Source organism: Ovis canadensis, chromosome 22, assembly GCF_042477335.2.
Source record: "Ovis canadensis isolate MfBH-ARS-UI-01 breed Bighorn chromosome 22, ARS-UI_OviCan_v2, whole genome shotgun sequence".
NCBI lineage: Eukaryota > Metazoa > Chordata > Mammalia > Artiodactyla > Bovidae > Ovis > Ovis canadensis.
In genome coordinates, this window is record NC_091266.1 from 5530886 (window position 1) to 5549796 (window position 18911).

Consider the following 18911-nt stretch of genomic DNA (forward strand, 5'->3'; position numbering starts at 1 on the left):
CTTTGGAAGTTCCAGTGGTTAGATGTGATTGGCCTCGAGAAGCCTCAGCGGAAATGGGCCTCATCTGGCCTGGAGGGCAAAACCTCCTGGATTTTCTCGAGTTGCGGCAGGTGCTCTCGACTTACGACGGGGACCTCAGGGACCCGCTCTGGTGGCCTCAGGAAAGGCCAGTCCCCATGCGAGTTCCTCGGGGGCCTCTCGGGATTCCTCTCCCGTCGATGCCGGGGCCTAAGACCTTGTGTGGAGTCGGGGCCGGAACCTGAGGATTCCTCTCCAGTGCTGACATGGATCTTGGGGTACTTCTGGAGTCTCCCCAGGGGAGTCAGTCCTCGTCTCGAATGCGGGCATGCACTTGCGCTTTCCTCCAGAGCGGTAGCAGCAGTGTCACGCAGTCCGCCGCGTGGATCAAAGGATCTATGGTTTTCCCTCGAGTCTTTCCCACGAGGCTTACCCACGACGCTTTCCCATAGGGCTGTCCCACGTGCACACGTGGTGGGAGTCGATCCTCGGCTTGAACGTCAAGGCAGTGCAGGGAAAACAGGTTCCTCTGGAATGGACTGACACATCTGGGGGACTCTTGGAATGGTGGCGCGACCCTTCAGTTCCTCTCGCCTTTCCTGTGGAGAGCTCCTCCTCTTGAGATGCGCCGGGAATGCCGGGAATTCTTTTCCTACGAAACAGGGAAAGGATCCCGCATCTCGAGCTAGGAGGCGGAAACGGGGCTCCCCTGGATGTGTGCGGGACACCACGTGCTTCCTCTCGAGTGGAGACGGGTATGTCGGGGAACTTCTTGAGTTGCAGCAATGGTGTGAAGGACCCTTTGGAAGTTCCAGTGGTTAGATGTGATTGGCCTCGAGAAGCCTCAGCGGAAATGGGCCTCATCTCGCCTGGAGGGCAAAACTTCCTGGATTTTCTCGAGTTGCGGCAGGTGCTCTCGACTTACGACGGGGACCTCAGGGAACCGCTCTGGTGGCCTCAGGAAAGGCCAGTCCCCATGCGAGTTCTTCGGGGGCCTCTCGGGATTCCTCTCCCGTTGATGCCGGGGCCTAAGACCTTGTGTGGAGTCGGGGCCGGAACCTGAGGATTCCTCTCCAGTGCTGACATGGATCTTGGGGTACTTCTGGAGTCTCCCCAGGGGAGTCAGTCCTCGTCTCGAATGCGGGCATGCACTTGCGCTTTCCTCCAGAGCGGTAGCAGCAGTGTCACGCAGTCCGCCGCGTGGATCAAAGGATCTATGGTTTTCCCTCGAGTCTTTCCCACGAGGCTTTCCCACGAGGCTTTCCCACAGGGCTGTCCCACGTGCACACGTGGTGGGAGTCGATCCTCGGCTTGAACGTCAAGGCAGTGCAGGGAAAACAGGTTCCTCTGGAATGGACTGACACATCTGGGGGACTCTTGGAATGGTGTCACGAACCTGGAGTTCCTCTCGCCTTTCCTGTGGAGAGCGCCTCCTCTTGAGATGCGACGGGAACGCCGGGAATTCTTTCCCTACGAAACGGGGAAAGGATCCCTCATCTCGAGCTAGGAGGCGGAAACGGGGCTCCCCTGGATGTGTGCGGGACCCCACGTGCTTCCTCTCGAGTGGAGACGGGTATGTCGGGGAACTTCTTGAGTTGCAGCAATGGTGTGAAGGACCCTTTGGAAGTTCCAGTGGTTAGATGTGATTGGCCTCGAGAAGCCTCAGCGGAAATGGGCCTCATCTCGCCTGGAGGGCAAAACCTCCTGGATTTTCTCGAGTTGCGGCACGTGCTCTCGACTTACGACGGGGACCTCAGGGACCCGCTCTGGTGGCCTCAGGAAAGGCCAGTCCCCATGCGAGTTCCTCGGGGGCCTCTCGGGATTCCTCTCCCGTCGATGCCGGGGCCTAAGACCTTGTGTGGAGTCGGGGCCGGAACCTGAGGATTCCTCTCCAGTGCTGACATGGATCTTGGGGTACTTCTGGAGTCTCCCCAGGGGAGTCAGTCCTCGTCTCGAATGCGGGCATGCACTTGCGCTTTCCTCCAGAACGGTAGCAGCAGTGTCACGCAGTCCGCCCAATGGATCAAAGGATCTATGGTTTTCCCTCGAGTCTTTTCCACGAGGCTTTCCCACGAGGCTTTCCCACAGGGCTGTCCCACGTGCACACGTGGTGGGAGTCGATCCTCGGCTTGAACGTCAAGGCAGTGCAGGGAAAACAGGTTCCTCTGGAATGGACTGACACATTTGGGGTCTCTTGGAATGGTGGCACGACCCTGGAGTTCCTCTCGCCTTTCCTTTGGAGAGCGCCTCCTCTTGAGATGCGACGGGAACGCCGGGAATTCTTTCCCTACCAAACAGGGAAAGGATCCCTCATTTCGAGCTAGGAGGCGGAAACGGGGCTCCCCTGGAGGTGTGCGGGACCCACGTGCTTCCTCTCGAGTGGAGACGGGTATGTCGGGGATCTTCTTGAGTTGCAGCAAGGGTGTGAAGGACCCTTTGGAAGTTCCAGTGGTTAGACGTGATAAGCCTCGAGAAGCCTCAGCGGAAATGGGCCTCATCGCGCCTGGAGGGCAAAACCTCCTGGATTTTCTCGAGTTGCGGCAGGTGCTCTCGACTTACGACGGGGACCTCAGAGACCCGCTCTGGTGGCCTCAGGAAAGGCCAGTCCCCATGCGAGTTCCTCGGGGTCCTCTGGGGATTCATCTCCCGTCGATGCCGGGGCCTAAGACCTTGTGTGGAGTCGGGGCCGGAACCTGAGGATTCCTCTCCAGTGCTGACATGGATCTTGGCGTACTTCTGGAGTCTCCCCAGGGGAGTCAGTCCTCGTCTCGAATGCGGGCATGCACTTGCGCTTTCCTCCAGAGCGGTAGCAGCAGTGTCACGCAGTCCGCCGCGTGGATCAAAGGATCTATGGTTTTCCCTCGAGTCTTTCCCACGAGGCTTACCCACGACGCTTTCCCATAGGGCTGTCCCACGTGCACACGTGGTGGGAGTCGATCCTCGGCTTGAACGTCAAGGCAGTGCAGGGAAAACAGGTTCCTCTGGAATGGACTGACACATCTGGGGGACTCTTGGAATGGTGGCACGACCCTTCAGTTCCTCTCGCCTTTCCTGTGGAGAGCGCCTCCTCTTGAAATGCGCCGGGAACGCCGGGATTTCTTTTCCTACGAAACAGGGAAAGGATCCCGCATCTCGAGCTAGGAGGCAGAAACGGGGCTCCCCTGGATGTGTGCGGGACCCACGTTCTTCCTCTCGAGTGGAGACGGGTATGTCGGGGAACTTCTTGAGTTGCAGCAAGGGTGTGAAGGACCCTTTGGAAGTTCCAGTGGTTAGACGTGATTAGCCTCGAGAAGCCTCAGCGGAAATGGGCCTCATCTCGCCTGGAGGGCAAAACCTCCTGGATTTTCTCGAGTTGCGGCAGGTGCTCTCGACCTACGACGGGGACCTCAGGGACCCGCTCTGGTGGCCTCAGGAAAGGCCAGTCCCCATGCGAGTTCCTCGGGGGCCTCTGGGGATTCATCTCCCGTCGATGCCGGGGCCTAAGTCCTTGTGTGGAGTCGGGGTCGGAACCTGAGGATTCCTCTCCAGTGCTGACATGGACCTTGGGGTACTTCTGGAGTCTCCCCAGGGGAGTCAGTCCTCGTCTCGAATGCGGGCATGCACTTGCGCTTTCCTCCAGAGCGGTAGCAGCAGTGTCACGCAGTCCGCCACGTGGATCAAAGGATCTATGGTTTTCCCTCGAGTCTTTCCCACGAGGCTTTCCCACGAGGCTTTCCCACAGGGCTGTCCCACGTGCACACGTGGTGGGAGTCGATCCTCGGCTTGAACGTCAAGGCAGTGCAGGGAAAACAGGTTCCTCTGGAATGGACTGACACATCTGGGGGACTCTTGGAATGGTGGCACGACCCTTCAGTTCCTCTCGCCTTTCCTGTGGAGAGTGCCTCCTCTTGAGATGCGCCGGGAACGCCGGGAATTCTTTTCCTACGAAACAGGGAAAGGATCCCTCATCTCGAGCTAGGAGGTGGAAACGGAGCTCCCCTGGATGTGGGCTGGACACCACGTGCTTCCTCTCGAGTGGAGACTGGTATGTCGGGGAACTTCTTGAGTTGCAGCAATGGTGTGAAGGACCCTTTGGAAGTTCCAGTGGTTAGATGTGATTGGCCTCGAGAAGCCTCAGCGGAAATGGGCCTCATCTCGCCTGGAGGGCAAAACCTCCTGGATTTTCTCGAGTTGCGGTAGGTGCTCTCGACCTACGACGGGGACCTCAGGGACCCGCTCTGGTGGCCTCAGGAAAGGCCAGTCCCCATGCGAGTTCCGCGGGGGCCTCTGGGGATTCATCTCCCGTCGATGCCGGGGCCTAAGTCCTTGTGTGGAGTCGGGGTCGGAACCTGAGGATTCCTCTCCAGTGCTGACATGGATCTTGGGGTACTTCTGGAGTCTCCCCAGGGGAGTCAGTCTTCGTCTCGAATGCCGGCATGCACTTGCGCTTTCCTCCAGAGCGGTAGCAGCAGTGTCACGCAGTCCGCCGCGTGGATCAAAGGATCTATGGTTTTTCCTCGAGTCTTTTCCACGAGGCTTTCCCTCGAGGCTTTCCCACAGGGCTGTCCCACGTGCACACGTGATGGGAGTCGATCCTTGGCTTGAACGTCAAGGAAGTGCAGGGAAAACAGGTTCCTCTGGAATGGACTGACACATCTGGGGGACTTTTGGAATGGTGGCACGACCCTGGAGTTCCTCTCGCTTTTCCTGTGGAGAGCGCCTTCTCTTGAGATGCGACGGGAACGCCGGGAATTCATTCCCTACGAAACAGGGAAAGGATCCCTCATCTCGAGCTAGGAGGCGGAAACGGAGCTCACCTGGATGTGGGCGGGACACCACGTGCTTCCATTCTAGTGGAGACGGGTATGTCGGGGAACTTCTTGAGTTGCAGCAATGGTGTGAAGGACCCTTTGGAAGTTCCAGTGGTTAGATGTGATTGGCCTCGAGAAGCCTCAGCGGAAATGGGCCTCATCTCGCCTGGAGGGCAAAACCTCCTGGATTTTCTCGAGTTGCGGCACGTGCTCTCGACTTACGACGGGGACCTCAGGGACCCGCTCTGGTGGCCTCAGGAAAGGCCAGTCCCCATGCGAGTTCCTCGGGGGCCTCTCGGGATTCCTCTCCTGTCGATGCCGGGGCCTAAGACCTTGTGTGGAGTCGGGGCCGGAACCTGAGGATTCCTCTCCAGTGCTGACATGGATCTTGGGGTACTTCTGGAGTCTCCCCAGGGGAGTCAGTCCTCGTCTCGAATGCGGGCATGCACTTGCGCTTTCCTCCAGAGCGGTAGCAGCAGTGTCACGCAGTCCGCCGCGTGGATCAAAGGATCTATGGTTTTCCCTCGAGTCTTTCCCACGAGGCTTTCCCACGAGGCTTTCCCACAGGGCTGTCCCACGTGCACACGTGGTGGGAGTCGATCCTCGGCTTGAACGTCAAGGCAGTGCAGGGAAAACAGGTTCCTCTGGAATGGACTGACACATCTGGGGGACTCTTGGAATGGTGTCACGACCCTGATGTTCCTCTCGCCTTTCCTGTGGAGAGCGCCTCCTCTTGAGATGCGACGGGAACGCCGGGAATTCTTTCCCTACGAAACAGGGAAAGGATCCCTCATCTCGAGCTAGGAGGCAGAAACGGGGCTCCCCTGGATGTGTGCGGGACCCCACGTGCTTCCTCTCGAGTGGAGACGGGTATGTCGGGGAACTTCTTGAGTTGCAGCAATGGTGTGAAGGACCCTTTGGAAGTTCCAGTGGTTAGATGTGATTGGCCTCGAGAAGCCTCAGCGGAAATGGGCCTCATCTCGCCTGGAGGGCAAAACCTCCTGGATTTTCTCGAGTTGCGGCACGTGCTCTCGACTTACGACGGGGACCTCAGGGACCCGCTCTGGTGGCCTCAGGAAAGGCCAGTCCCCATGCGAGTTCCTCGGGGGCCTCTCGGGATTCCTCTCCCGTCGATGCCGGGGCCTAAGACCTTGTGTGGAGTCGGGGCCGGAACCTGAGGATTCCTCTCCAGTGCTGACATGGATCTTGGGGTACTTCTGGAGTCTCCCCAGGGGAGTCAGTCCTCGTCTCGAATGCGGGCATGCACTTGCGCTTTCCTCCAGAACGGTAGCAGCAGTGTCACGCAGTCCACCCAATGGATCAAAGGATCTATGGTTTTCCCTCGAGTCTTTTCCACGAGGCTTTCCCACGAGGCTTTCCCACAGGGCTGTCCCACGTGCACACGTGGTGGGAGTCGATCCTCGGCTTGAACGTCAAGGCAGTGCAGGGAAAACAGGTTCCTCTGGAATGCACTGACACATCTGGGGGACTCTTGGAATGGTGGCACGACCCTGGAGTTCCTCTCGCCTTTCCTTTGTAGAGCGCCTCCTCTTGAGATGCGACGGGAACGCAGGGAATTCTTTCCCTACCAAACAGAGAAAGGATCCCTCATCTCGAGCTAGGAGGCGGAAACGGGGCTCCCCTGGATGTGTGCGGGACCCACCTGCTTCCTCTCGAGTGGAGACGGGTATGTCGGGGATCTTCTTGAGTTGCAGCAAGGGTGTGAAGGACCCTTTGGAAGTTCCAGTTTTTAGACGTGATTAGCGTCGAGAAGCCTCAGCGGAAATGGGCCTCATCGCGCCTGGAGGGCAAAACCTCCTGGATTTTATCGAGTTGCGGCAGGTGCTCTCGACTTACGACGGGGACCTCAGGGACCCGCTCTGGTGGCCTCAGGAAAGGCCAGTCCCCATGCGAGTTCCTCGGGGGCCTCTCGGGATTCCTCTCCCGTCGATGCCGGGGACTAAGACCTTGTGTGGAGTCGGGGCCGGAACCTGAGGATTCCTCTCCAGTGCTGACATGGAACTTGGGGTACTTCTGGAGTCTCCCCAGGGGAGTCAGTCCTCGTCTCGAATGCGGGCATGCACTTGCGTTTTCCTCCAGAGCGGTAGCAGCAGTGTCACGCAGTCCGCCGCGTGGATCAAAGGATCTATGGTTTTCCCTCGAGTCTTTCCCACGAGGCTTACCCACGACGCTTTCCCATAGGGCTGTCCCACGTGCACACGTGGTGGGAGTCGATCCTCGGCTTGAACGTCAAGGCAGTGCAGGGAAAACAGGTTCCTCTGGAATGGACTGACACATCTGGGGGACTCTTGGAATGGTGGCACGACCCTTCAGTTCCTCTCGCCTTTCCTGTGGAGAGCGCCTCCTCTTGAAATGCGCCGGGAACGCCGGGAATTCTTTTCCTACGAAACAGGGAAAGGATCCCGCATCTCGAGCTAGGAGGCAGAAACGGGGCTCCCCTGGATGTGTGCGGGACCCACGTTCTTCCTCTCGAGTGGAGACGGGTATGTCGGGGAACTTCTTGAGTTGCAGCAAGGGTGTGAAGGACCCTTTGGAAGTTCCAGTGGTTAGACGTGATTAGCCTCGAGAAGCCTCAGCGGAAATGGGCCTCATCTCGCCTGGAGGGCAAAACCTCCTGGATTTTCTCGAGTTGCGGCAGGTGCTCTCGTCCTACGACGGGGACCTCAGGGACCCGCTCTGGTGGCCTCAGGAAAGGCCAGTCCCCATGCGAGTTCCTCGGGGGCCTCTGGGGATTCATCTCCCGTCGATGCCGGGGCCTAAGTCCTTGTGTGGAGTCGGGGTCGGAACCTGAGGATTCCTCTCCAGTGCTGACATGGATCTTGGGGTACTTCTGGAGTCTCCCCAGGGGAGTCAGTCCTCGTCTCGAATGCGGGCATGCACTTGCGCTTTCCTCCAGAGCGGTAGCAGCAGTGTCAGGCAGTCTGCCGCGTGGATCAAAGGATCTATGGTTTTCCCTCGAGTCTTTTCCACGAGGCTTTCCCACGAGGCTTTCCCACAGGGCTGTCCCACGTGCACACGTGGTGGGAGTCGATCCTCGGCTTGAACGTCAAGGCAGTGCAGGGAAAACAGGTTCCTCTGGAATGGACTGACACATCTGGGGGACTCTTGGAATGGTGGCACGACCCTGGAGTTCCTCTCGCCTTTCCTGTGAAGAGCGCCTCCTCTTGAGATGCGACGGGAACGCCGGGAATTCTTTCCCTACGAAACAGGGAAAGGATCCCTCATCTCGAGCTAGGAGGCGGAAACGGGGCTCCCCTGGATGTGTGCGGGACCCCACGTGCTTCCTCTCGAGTGGAGACGGGTATGTCGGGGAACTTCTTTAGTTGCAGCAATGGTGTGAAGGACCCTTTGGAAGTTCCAGTGGTTAGATGTGATTGGCCTCGAGAAGCCTCAGCGGAAATGGGCCTCATCTCGCCTGGAGGGCAAAACCTCCTGGATTTTCTCGAGTTGCGGCAGGTGCTCTCGACTTACGACGGGGACCTCAGGGACCCGCTCTGGTGGCCTCAGGAAAGGCCAGTCCCCATGCGAGTTCCTCGGGGGCCTCTTGGCATTCCTCTCCCGTCGATGCCGGGGACTAAGACCTTGTGTGGAGTCGGGGCCGGAACCTGAGGATTCCTCTCCAGTGCTGACATGGATCTTGGGGTACTTCTGGAGTCTCCGCAGGGGAGTCAGTCCTCGTCTCGAATGCGGGCATGCACTTGCGCTTTCCTCCAGAGCGGTAGCAGCAGTGTCACGCAGTCCGCCGCGTGGATCAAAGGATCTATGGTTTTCCCTCGAGTCTTTCCCACGAGGCTTTCCCACGAGGTTTTCCCACAGGGCTGTCCCACGTGCACACGGGGTGGGAGTCGATCCTCGGCTTGAACTCAAGGCAGTGCAGGGAAAACAGGTTCCTCTGGAATGGACTGACACATCTGGGGGACTCTTGGAATGGTGGCACGACCCTGGAGTTCCTCTCGCCTTTCCTGTGGAGAGCGCCTCCTCTTGAGATGCGACGGGAATGCCGGGAATTCTTTCCCTACGAAACAGGGAAAGGATCCCTCATCTCGACCTAGGAGGCGGAAACGGGGCTCCCCTGGATGTGTGCGGGACCCTCGTGCTTCCTCTCGAGTGGAGACGGGTATGTCGCGGAACTGCTTGAGTTGCAGCAAGGGTGTGAAGGACCCTTTGGAAGTTCCAGTGGTTAGATGTTATTAGCCTCGAGAAGCCTCAGCGGAAATGGGCCTCATCTCGCCTGGAGGGCAAAACCTCCTGGATTTTCTCGAGTTGCGGCAGGTGCTCTCGACTTACGACGGGGACCTCAGGGACCCGCTCTGGTGGCCTCAGGAAAGGCCAGTCCCCATGCGAGTTCCTCGGAGGCCTCTCGGGATTCCTCTCCCGTCGATGCCGGGGCCTAAGACCTTGTGTGGAGTCGGGGCCGGAACCTGAGGATTCTTCTCCAGTGCTGACATGGATTTTGGGGTACTTCTGGAGTCTCCCCAGGGGAGTCAGTCCTCGTCTCGAATGCGGGCATGCACTTGCGCTTTCCTCCAGAGCGGTAGCAGCAGTGTCACGCAGTCCGCCGCGTGGATCAATGGATCTATGGTTTTCCCTCGAGTCTTTCCCACGAGGCTTTCCCACGAGGCTTTCCTACAGGGCTGTCCCACGTGCCCACGTGGTGGGAGTCGATCCTCGGCTTGAACGTCAAGGCAGTGCAGGGAAAACAGGTTCCTCTGGAATGGACTGACACATCTGGTGGTCTCCTGGAATGGTGCCACGATCCTGGAGTTCCTCTTGCCTTTCCTGTGGAGAGCGCCTCCTCTTGAGATGCGACGGGAACGCCGGGAATTCTTTCCCTACGAAACAGGGAAAGGATCCCTCATCTCGAGCTAGGAGGCGGAAACGGGGCTCCCCTGGATGTGTGCGGGACCCCACGTGCTTCCTCTCGGGTGGAGATGGGTATGTCGGGGAACTTCTTGAGTTGCAGCAAGGGTGTGAAGGACCCCTTGGAAGTTCCAGTGGTTAGACGTGATTAGCCTAGAGAAGCCTCAGCGGAAATGGGCCTCATCTCGCCGGGAGGGCAAAACCTCCTGGATTTTCTCGAGTTGCGGCAGGTGCTCTCGACTTACGACGGGGACCTCAGGGACCCGCTCTGGTGGCCTCAGGAAAGGCCAGTCCCCATGCGAGTTCCTCGGGGGCCTCTCGGGATTCCTCTCCCGTCGATGCCGGGGCCTAAGACCTTGTGTGGAGTCGGGGCCGGAACCTGAGGATTCCTCTCCAGTGCTGACATGGATCTTGGGGTTCTTCTGGAGTCTCCCCAGGGGAGTCAGTCCTCGTCTCGAATGCGGGCATGCACTTGCGCTTTCCTCCAGAGCGGTAGCAGCAGTGTCACGCAGTCCGCCGCGTGGATCAAAGGATCTATGGTTTTGCCTCGAGTCTTTCCCACGAGGCTTTCCCATGAGGCTTTCCCACAGGGCTGTCCCACGTGCACACGTGGTGGGAGTCGATCCTCGGCTTGAACGTCAAGGCAGTGCAGGGAAAACAGGTTCCTCTGGAATGGACTGACACATCTGGGGGTCTCTTGGAATGGTGCCACGATCCTGGAGTTCCTCTTGCCTTTCCTGTGGAGAGCGCCTCCTCTTGAGATGCGACGGGAACGCCGGGAATTCTTTCCCTACAAAACAGGGAAAGGATCCCTCATCTCGAGCTAGGAGGCGGAAACGGGGCTCCCCTGGATGTGTGCGGGACCCCACGTGCTTCCTCTCGAGTGGAGACGGGTATGTCGGGGAACTTCTTGAGTTGCAGCAAGGGTGTGAAGGACCCTTTGGAAGTTCCAGTGGTTAGACGTGATTAGCCTCGAGAAGCCTCAGCGGAAATGTGCCTCAACTCGCCTGGAGGGCAAAACCTCGTGGAATTACTCGAGTTGCGGCAGGTGCTCTCGACTTACGACGGGGACCTCAGGGACCCGCTCTGGTGGCCTCAGGAAAGGCCAGTCCCCATGCGAGTTCCTCGGGGGCCTCTTGGGATTCCTCTCCCGTCGATGCCGGGGCCTAAGACCTTGTGTGGAGTCGGGGCCGGAACCTGAGGATTCCTCTCCAGTGCTGACATGGATCTTGGGGTACTTCTGGAGTCTCCCCAGGGGAGTCAGTCCTCGTCTCGAATGCGGGCATGCACTTGCGCTTTCCTCCAGAGCGGTAGCAGCAGTGTCACGCAGTCCGCCGCGTGGATCAAAGGATCTATGGTTTTCCCTCGAGTCTTTCCCACGAGGCTTTCCCACGAGGTTTTCCCACAGGGCTGTCCCACGTGCACACGTGGTGGGAGTCGATCCTCGGCTTGAACTCAAGGCAGTGCTGGGAAAACAGGTTCCTCTGGAATGGACTGACACATCGGGGGACTCTTGGAATGGTGGCACGACCCTGGAGTTCCTCTCGCCTTTCCTGTGGAGAGCGCCTCCTCTTGAGATGCGACGGGAACGCCGGGAATTCTTTCCCTACGAAACAGGGAAAGGATCCCTCATCTCGAGCTAGGAGGCGGAAACGGGGCTCCCCTGGATGTGTGCGGGACACCACGTGCTTCCTCTCGAGTGCAGACGGGTATGTCGGGGAACTTCTTGAGTTGCAGCAAGGGTGTGAAGGACCCTTTGGAAGTTCCAGTGGTTAGATGTGATTAGCCTCGAGAAGCCTCAGCGGAAATGGGCCTCATCTCGCCTGGAGGGCAAAACCTCCTGGATTTTCTCGAGTTGCGGCAGGTGGTCTCGACTTACGACGGGGACCTCAGGGACCCGCTCTGGTGGCCTCAGGAAAGGCCAGTCCCCATGCGAGTTCCTCGGGGGCCTCTCGGGATTCCTCTCCCGTCGATGCCGGGGCCTAAGACCTTGTGTGGAGTCGGGGCCGGAACCTAAGGATTCCTCTCCAGTGCTGACATGGATCTTGGGGTACTTCTGGAGTCTCCCCAGGGGAGTCAGTCCTCGTCTCGAATGCGGGCATGCACTTGCGCTTTCCTCCACAGCGGTAGCAGCAGTGTCACGCAATCTGCCGCGTGGATCAAAGGATCTATGGTTTTCCCTCGAGTCTTTCCCACGAGGCTTTCCCACGAGGCTTTCCCACAGGGCTGTCCCACGTGCATACGTGGTGGGAGTCGATCCTCAGCTTGAACGTCAAGGCAGTGCAGGGAAAACAGGTTCCTCTGGAATGGACTGACACATCTGGGGGACTCTTGGAATTGTGGCGCGACCCTGGAGTTCCTCTCGCCTTTCCTGTGGAGAGCGCCTCCTCTTGAGATGCGACGGGAACGCCGGGAATTCTTTCCCTACGAAACAGGGAAAGGATACCTCATCTCGAGCAAGGAGGCGGAAACGGGGCTCCCCTGGATGTGTGCCGGACCCTCGTGATTCCTCTCGAGTGGAGACGAGTATGTCGGGGAACTTCTTGAGTTGCAGCAAGGGTGAGAAGGACCCTTTGGATGTTCCAGTGGTTAGATGTGATTATCCTCGAGAAACCTCAGCAGAAATGGGCCTCATCTCGCCTGGAGGGCAAAACCTCCTGGATTTTCTCAAGTTGCGGCAGGTGCTCTCGACTTAGACGGGGACCTTAGGGACCCGCTCTGGTGGCCTCAGGAAAGGCCAGTCCCCATGCGAGTTCCTCGGGGGCCTCTCGGGATTCCTCTCCCGTCGATGCCGGGGCCTAAGACCTTGTGTGGAATCGGGGTCGGAACCTGAGGATTCCTCTCCAGTGCTGACATGGATCTTGGGGTACTTCTGGAGTCTCCCCAGGGGAGTCAGTCCTCGTCTCGAATGCGGGCATGCACTTGCGCTTTCCTCCAGGGCGGTAGCAGCAGTGTCACGCAGTCCTCCGCGTGGATCAAAGGATCTATGGTTTTCCCTCGAGTCTTTCCCACGAGGCTTTCCCACGAGGCTTTCCCACAGTGCTGTCCCACGTGCACACGTGGTGGGAGTCGATCCTCGGCTTGAACGTCAAGGCAGTGCAGGGAAAACAGGTTCCTCTGGAATGGACTGACACAACTGGGGGTGTCTTGGAATGGTGCCACGACCCTGGAGTTCCTCTCGCCTTTCCTGTGGAGAGCGCCTCCTCTTGAGATGCGACGGGAACGCCCGGAATTCTTTCCCTACTAAACAGGGAAAGGATCCCTCATCTCGAGCTAGGAGGCGGAAACGGGGCTCCCCTGGATGTGTGCGGGACACCACGTGCTTCCTCTCGAGTGCAGACGGGTATGTCGGGGAACTTCTTGAGTTGCAGCAAGGGTGTGAAGGACCCTTTGGAAGTTCCAGTGGTTAGATGTGATTAGCCTCGAGAAGCCTCAGCGGAAATGGGCCTCATCTCGCCTGGAGGGCAAAACCTCCTGGATTTTCTCGAGTTGTGGCAGGTGCTCTCGACTTACGACGGGGACATCAGGGACCCGCTCTGGTGGCCTCAGGAAAGGCCAGTCCCCATGCGAGTTCCTCGGGGGCCTCTCGGGATTCCTCTCCCGTCGATGCCGGGGCCTAAGACCTTGTGTGGAGTCGGGGCCGGAACCTAAGGATTCCTCTCCAGTGCTGACATGGATCTTGGGGTACTTCTGGAGTCTCCCCAGGGGAGTCAGTCCTCGTCTCGAATGCGGGCATGCACTTGCGCTTTCCTCCAGAGCGGTAGCAGCAGTGTCACGCAATCTGCCGCGTGGATCAAAGGATCTATGGTTTTCCCTCGAGTCTTTCCCACGAGGCTTTCCCACGAGGCTTTCCCACAGCGCTGTCCCACGTGCACACGTGATGGGAGTCGATCCTCAGCTTGAACGTCAAGGCAGTGCAGGGAAAACAGGTTCCTCTGGAATGGACTGACACATCTGGGGGACTCTTGGAATTGTGGCACGACCCTGGAGTTCCTCTCGCCTTTCCTGTGGAGAGCGCCTCCTCTTGAGATGCGACGGGAACGCCGGGAATTCTTTCCCTACGAAACAGGGAAAGGATCCCTCATCTCGAGCTAGGAGGCGGAAACGGGGCTCCCCTGGATGTGTGCCGGACCCTCGTGATTCCTCTCGAGTGGAGACGGGTATGTCGGGGAACTTCTTGAGTTGCAGCAAGGGTGAGAAGGACCCTTTGGATGTTCCAGTGGTTAGATGTGATTATCCTCGAGAAACCTCAGCAGAAATGGGCCTCATCTCGCCTGGAGGGCAAAACCTCCTGGATTTTCTCAAGTTGCGGCAGGTGCTCTCGACTTACGACGGGGACCTTAGGGACCCGCTCTGGTGGCCTCAGAAAAGGCCAGTCCCCATGCGAGTTCCTCGGGGGCCTCTCGGGATTCCTCTCCCGTCGATGCCGGGGCCTAAGACCTTGTGTGGAATCGGGGCCGGAACCTGAGGATTCCTCTCCAGTGCTGACATGGATCTTGGGGTACTTCTGGAGTCTCCCCAGGGGAGTCAGTCCTCGTCTCGAATGCGGGCATGCACTTGCGCTTTCCTCCAGGGCGGTAGCAGCAGTGTCACGCAGTCCGCCGCGTGGATCAAAGGATCTATGGTTTTCCCTCGAGTCTTTCCCACGAGGCTTTCCCACGAGGCTTTCCCACAGGGCTGTCCCACGTGCACACGTGGTGGGAGTCGATCCTCGGCTTGAACGTCAAGGCAGTGCAGGGAAAACAGGTTCCTCTGGAATGGACTGACACATCTGGGGGACTCTTGGAATGGTGGCACGACCCTGGAGTTCCTCTCGCCTTTCCTGTGGAGAGCGCCTCCTCTTGAGATGCGACGGGATCGCCGGGAATTCTTTCCCTATGAAACAGGGAAAGGATCCCTCATCTCGAGCTAGGAGGCGGAAACGGGGCTCCCCTGGATGTGTGCGGGACCCCACGTGCTTCCTCTCGAGTGGAGACGGGTATGTCGGGGAACTTCTTGAGTTGCAGCAAGGGTGTGAAGGACCCTTTGGAAGTTCCAGTGGTTAGACGTGATTAGCCTCGAGAAGCCTCAGCGGAAATGTGCCTCATCTCCCCTGGAGGGCAAAACCTCCTGGATTTTCTCGAGTTGCGGCAGGTGCTCTCGACTTTCGACGGGTACCTCAGGGACCCGCTCTGGTGGCCTCAGGAAAGGCCAGTCCCCATGCGAGTTCCTCGGGGGCCTCTCGGGATTCCTCTCCCGTCGATGCCGGGGCCTAAGACCTTGTGTGGAGTCGGGGCCGGAACCTGAGGATTCCTCTCCAGTGCTGACATGGATCTTGGGGTACTTCTGGAGTCTCCCCAGGGGAGTCAGTCCTCGTCTCGAATGCGGGCATGCACTTGCGCTTTCCCCCAGGGCGGTAGCAGCAGTGTCACGCAGTCCGCCGCGTGGATCAAAGGATCTATGGTTTTCCCTCGAGTCTTTCCCACGAGGCTTTCCCACGAGGCTTTCCCACAGTGCTGTCCCACGTGCACACGTGGTGGGAGTCGATCCTCGGCTTGAACGTCAAGGCAGTGCAGGGAAAACAGGTTCCTCTGGAATGGACTGACACAACTGGGGGTGTCTTGGAATGGTGCCACGACCCTGGAGTTCCTCTCGCCTTTCCTGTGGAGAGCGCCTCCTCTTGAGATGCGACGGGAACGCCCGGAATTCTTTCCCTACTAAACAGGGAAAGGATCCCTCATCTCGAGCTAGGAGGCGGAAACGGGGCTCCCCTGGATGTGTGCGGGACACCACGTGCTTCCTCTCGAGTGCAGACGGGTATGTCGGGGAACTTCTTGAGTTGCAGCAAGGGTGTGAAGGACCCTTTGGAAGTTCCAGTGGTTAGATGTGATTAGCCTCGAGAAGCCTCAGCGGAAATGGGCCTCATCTCGCCTGGAGGGCAAAACCTCCTGGATTTTCTCGAGTTGTGGCAGGTGCTCTCGACTTACGACGGGGACATCAGGGACCCGCTCTGGTGGCCTCAGGAAAGGCCAGTCCCCATGCGAGTTCCTCGGGGGCCTCTCGGGATTCCTCTCCCGTCGATGCCGGGGCCTAAGACCTTGTGTGGAGTCGGGGTCGGAACCTAAGGATTCCTCTCCAGTGCTGACATGGATCTTGGGGTACTTCTGGAGTCTCCCCAGGGGAGTCAGTCCTCGTCTCGAATGCGGGCATGCACTTGCGCTTTCCTCCAGAGCGGTAGCAGCAGTGTCACGCAATCTGCCGCGTGGATCAAAGGATCTATGGTTTTCCCTCGAGTCTTTCCCACGAGGCTTTCCCACGAGGCTTTCCCACAGCGCTGTCCCACGTGCACACGTGATGGGAGTCGATCCTCAGCTTGAACGTCAAGGCAGTGCAGGGAAAACAGGTTCCTCTGGAATGGACTGACACATCTGGGGGACTCTTGGAATTGTGGCACGACCCTGGAGTTCCTCTCGCCTTTCCTGTGGAGAGCGCCTCCTCTTGAGATGCGACGGGAACGCCGGGAATTCTTTCCCTACGAAACAGGGAAAGGATCCCTCATCTCGAGCTAGGAGGCGGAAACGGGGCTCCCCTGGATGTGTGCCGGACCCTCGTGATTCCTCTCGAGTGGAGACGGGTATGTCGGGGAACTTCTTGAGTTGCAGCAAGGGTGAGAAGGACCCTTTGGATGTTCCAGTGGTTAGATGTGATTATCCTCGAGAAACCTCAGCAGAAATGGGCCTCATCTCGCCTGGAGGGCAAAACCTCCTGGATTTTCTCAAGTTGCGGCAGGTGCTCTCGACTTACGACGGGGACCTTAGGGACCCGCTCTGGTGGCCTCAGAAAAGGCCAGTCCCCATGCGAGTTCCTCGGGGGCCTCTCGGGATTCCTCTCCCGTCGATGCCGGGGCCTAAGACCTTGTGTGGAATCGGGGCCGGAACCTGAGGATTCCTCTCCAGTGCTGACATGGATCTTGGGGTACTTCTGGAGTCTCCCCAGGGGAGTCAGTCCTCGTCTCGAATGCGGGCATGCACTTGCGCTTTCCTCCAGGGCGGTAGCAGCAGTGTCACGCAGTCCGCCGCGTGGATCAAAGGATCTATGGTTTTCCCTCGAGTCTTTCCCACGAGGCTTTCCCACGAGGCTTTCCCACAGGGCTGTCCCACGTGCACACGTGGTGGGAGTCGATCCTCGGCTTGAACGTCAAGGCAGTGCAGGGAAAACAGGTTCCTCTGGAATGGACTGACACATCTGGGGGACTCTTGGAATGGTGGCACGACCCTGGAGTTCCTCTCGCCTTTCCTGTGGAGAGCGCCTCCTCTTGAGATGCGACGGGATCGCCGGGAATTCTTTCCCTATGAAACAGGGAAAGGATCCCTCATCTCGAGCTAGGAGGCGGAAACGGGGCTCCCCTGGATGTGTGCGGGACCCCACGTGCTTCCTCTCGAGTGGAGACGGGTATGTCGGGGAACTTCTTGAGTTGCAGCAAGGGTGTGAAGGACCCTTTGGAAGTTCCAGTGGTTAGACGTGATTAGCCTCGAGAAGCCTCAGCGGAAATGTGCCTCATCTCCCCTGGAGGGCAAAACCTCCTGGATTTTCTCGAGTTGCGGCAGGTGCTCTCGACTTTCGACGGGTACCTCAGGGACCCGCTCTGGTGGCCTCAGGAAAGGCCAGTCCCCATGCGAGTTCCTCGGGGGCCTCTCGGGATTCCTCTCCCGTCGATGCCGGGGCCTAAGACCTTGTGTGGAGTCGGGGCCGGAACCTGAGGATTCCTCTCCAGTGCTGACATGGATCTTGGGGTACTTCTGGAGTCTCCCCAGGGGAGTCAGTCCTCGTCTCGAATGCGGGCATGCACTTGCGCTTTCCCCCAGGGCGGTAGCAGCAGTGTCACGCAGTCCGCCGCGTGGATCAAAGGATCTATGGTTTTCCCTCGAGTCTTTCCCACGAGGCTTTCCCACGAGGCTTTCCCACAGGGCTGTCCCACGTGCACACGTGGTGGGAGTCGATCCTTGGCTTGAACGTCAAGGCAGTGCAGGGAAAACAGGTTCCTCTGGAATGGACTGACACATCTGGGGGCCTCTTGGATGGTGGCACGACCCTGGAGTTCCTCTCCCCTTTCCTGTGGAGAGCGCCTCCTCTTGAGATGCGACGGGAACGCCGGGAATTCTTTCCCTACGAAACAGGGAAAGGATCCCTCATCTCGAGCTAGGAGGCGGAAACGGGGCTCCCCTGGATGTGGGCGGGACCCCACGTGCTTCCTCTCGAGTGGAGACGGGTATGTCGGGGAACTTCTTGAGTTGCAGCAAGGGTGTGAAGGACCCTTTGGAAGTTCCAGTGGTTAGACGTGATTAGCCTAGAGAAGCCTCAGCGGAAATGGGCCTCATCTCGCCTGGAGGGCAAAACCTCCTGGATTTTCTCGAGTTGCGGCAGGTGCTCTCGACTTACGACGGGGACCTCAGGGACCCGCTCTGGTGGCCTCAGGAAAGGCCAGTCCCCATGCGAGTTCCTCGGGGGCCTCTCGGGATTCCTCTCCCGTCGATGCCTGGGCCTAAGACCTTGTGTGGAGTCGGGGCCGGAACCTGAGGATTCCTCTCCAGTGCTGACATGGATCTTGGGGTACTTCTGGAGTCTCCAGAGGGGAGTCAGTCCTCGTCTCGAATGAGGGCATGCACTTGCGCTTTCCTCCACAGCGGTAGCAGCAGTGTCACGCAGTCCGCCGCGTGGATCAAAGGATCTATGGTTTTCCCTCGAGTCTTTCCCACGAGGCTTTCCCACGAGGCTTTCCCACAGGGCTGTCCCACGTGCACACGTGGTGGGAGTCGATCCTCAGCTTGAACGTCAAGGCAGTGCAGGGAAAACAGGTTCCTCTGGAAAGGACTGACACATCTGGGGGACTCTTGGAATTGTGGCACGACCCTGGAGTTCCTCTCGCCTTTCCTGTGGAGAGCACCTCCTCTTGAGATGCGACGGGAACGCCGGGAATTCTTTCCCTACGAAACAGGGAAAGGATCCCTCATCTCGAGCTAGGAGGCGGAAACGGGGCTCCCCTGGATGTGTGCGGGACCCCACGTGCTTCCTCTCGAGTGGAGACGGGTATGTCGGGGAAATTCTTGAGTTGCAGCAAGGGTGTGAAGGACCCTTTGGATGTTCCAGTGGTTAGACGTGATTAGCCTCGAGAAGCCTCAGCGGAAATGGGCCTCATCTCGCCTGGAGGGCAAAACCTCCTTGATTTTCTCGAGTTGCGGCACG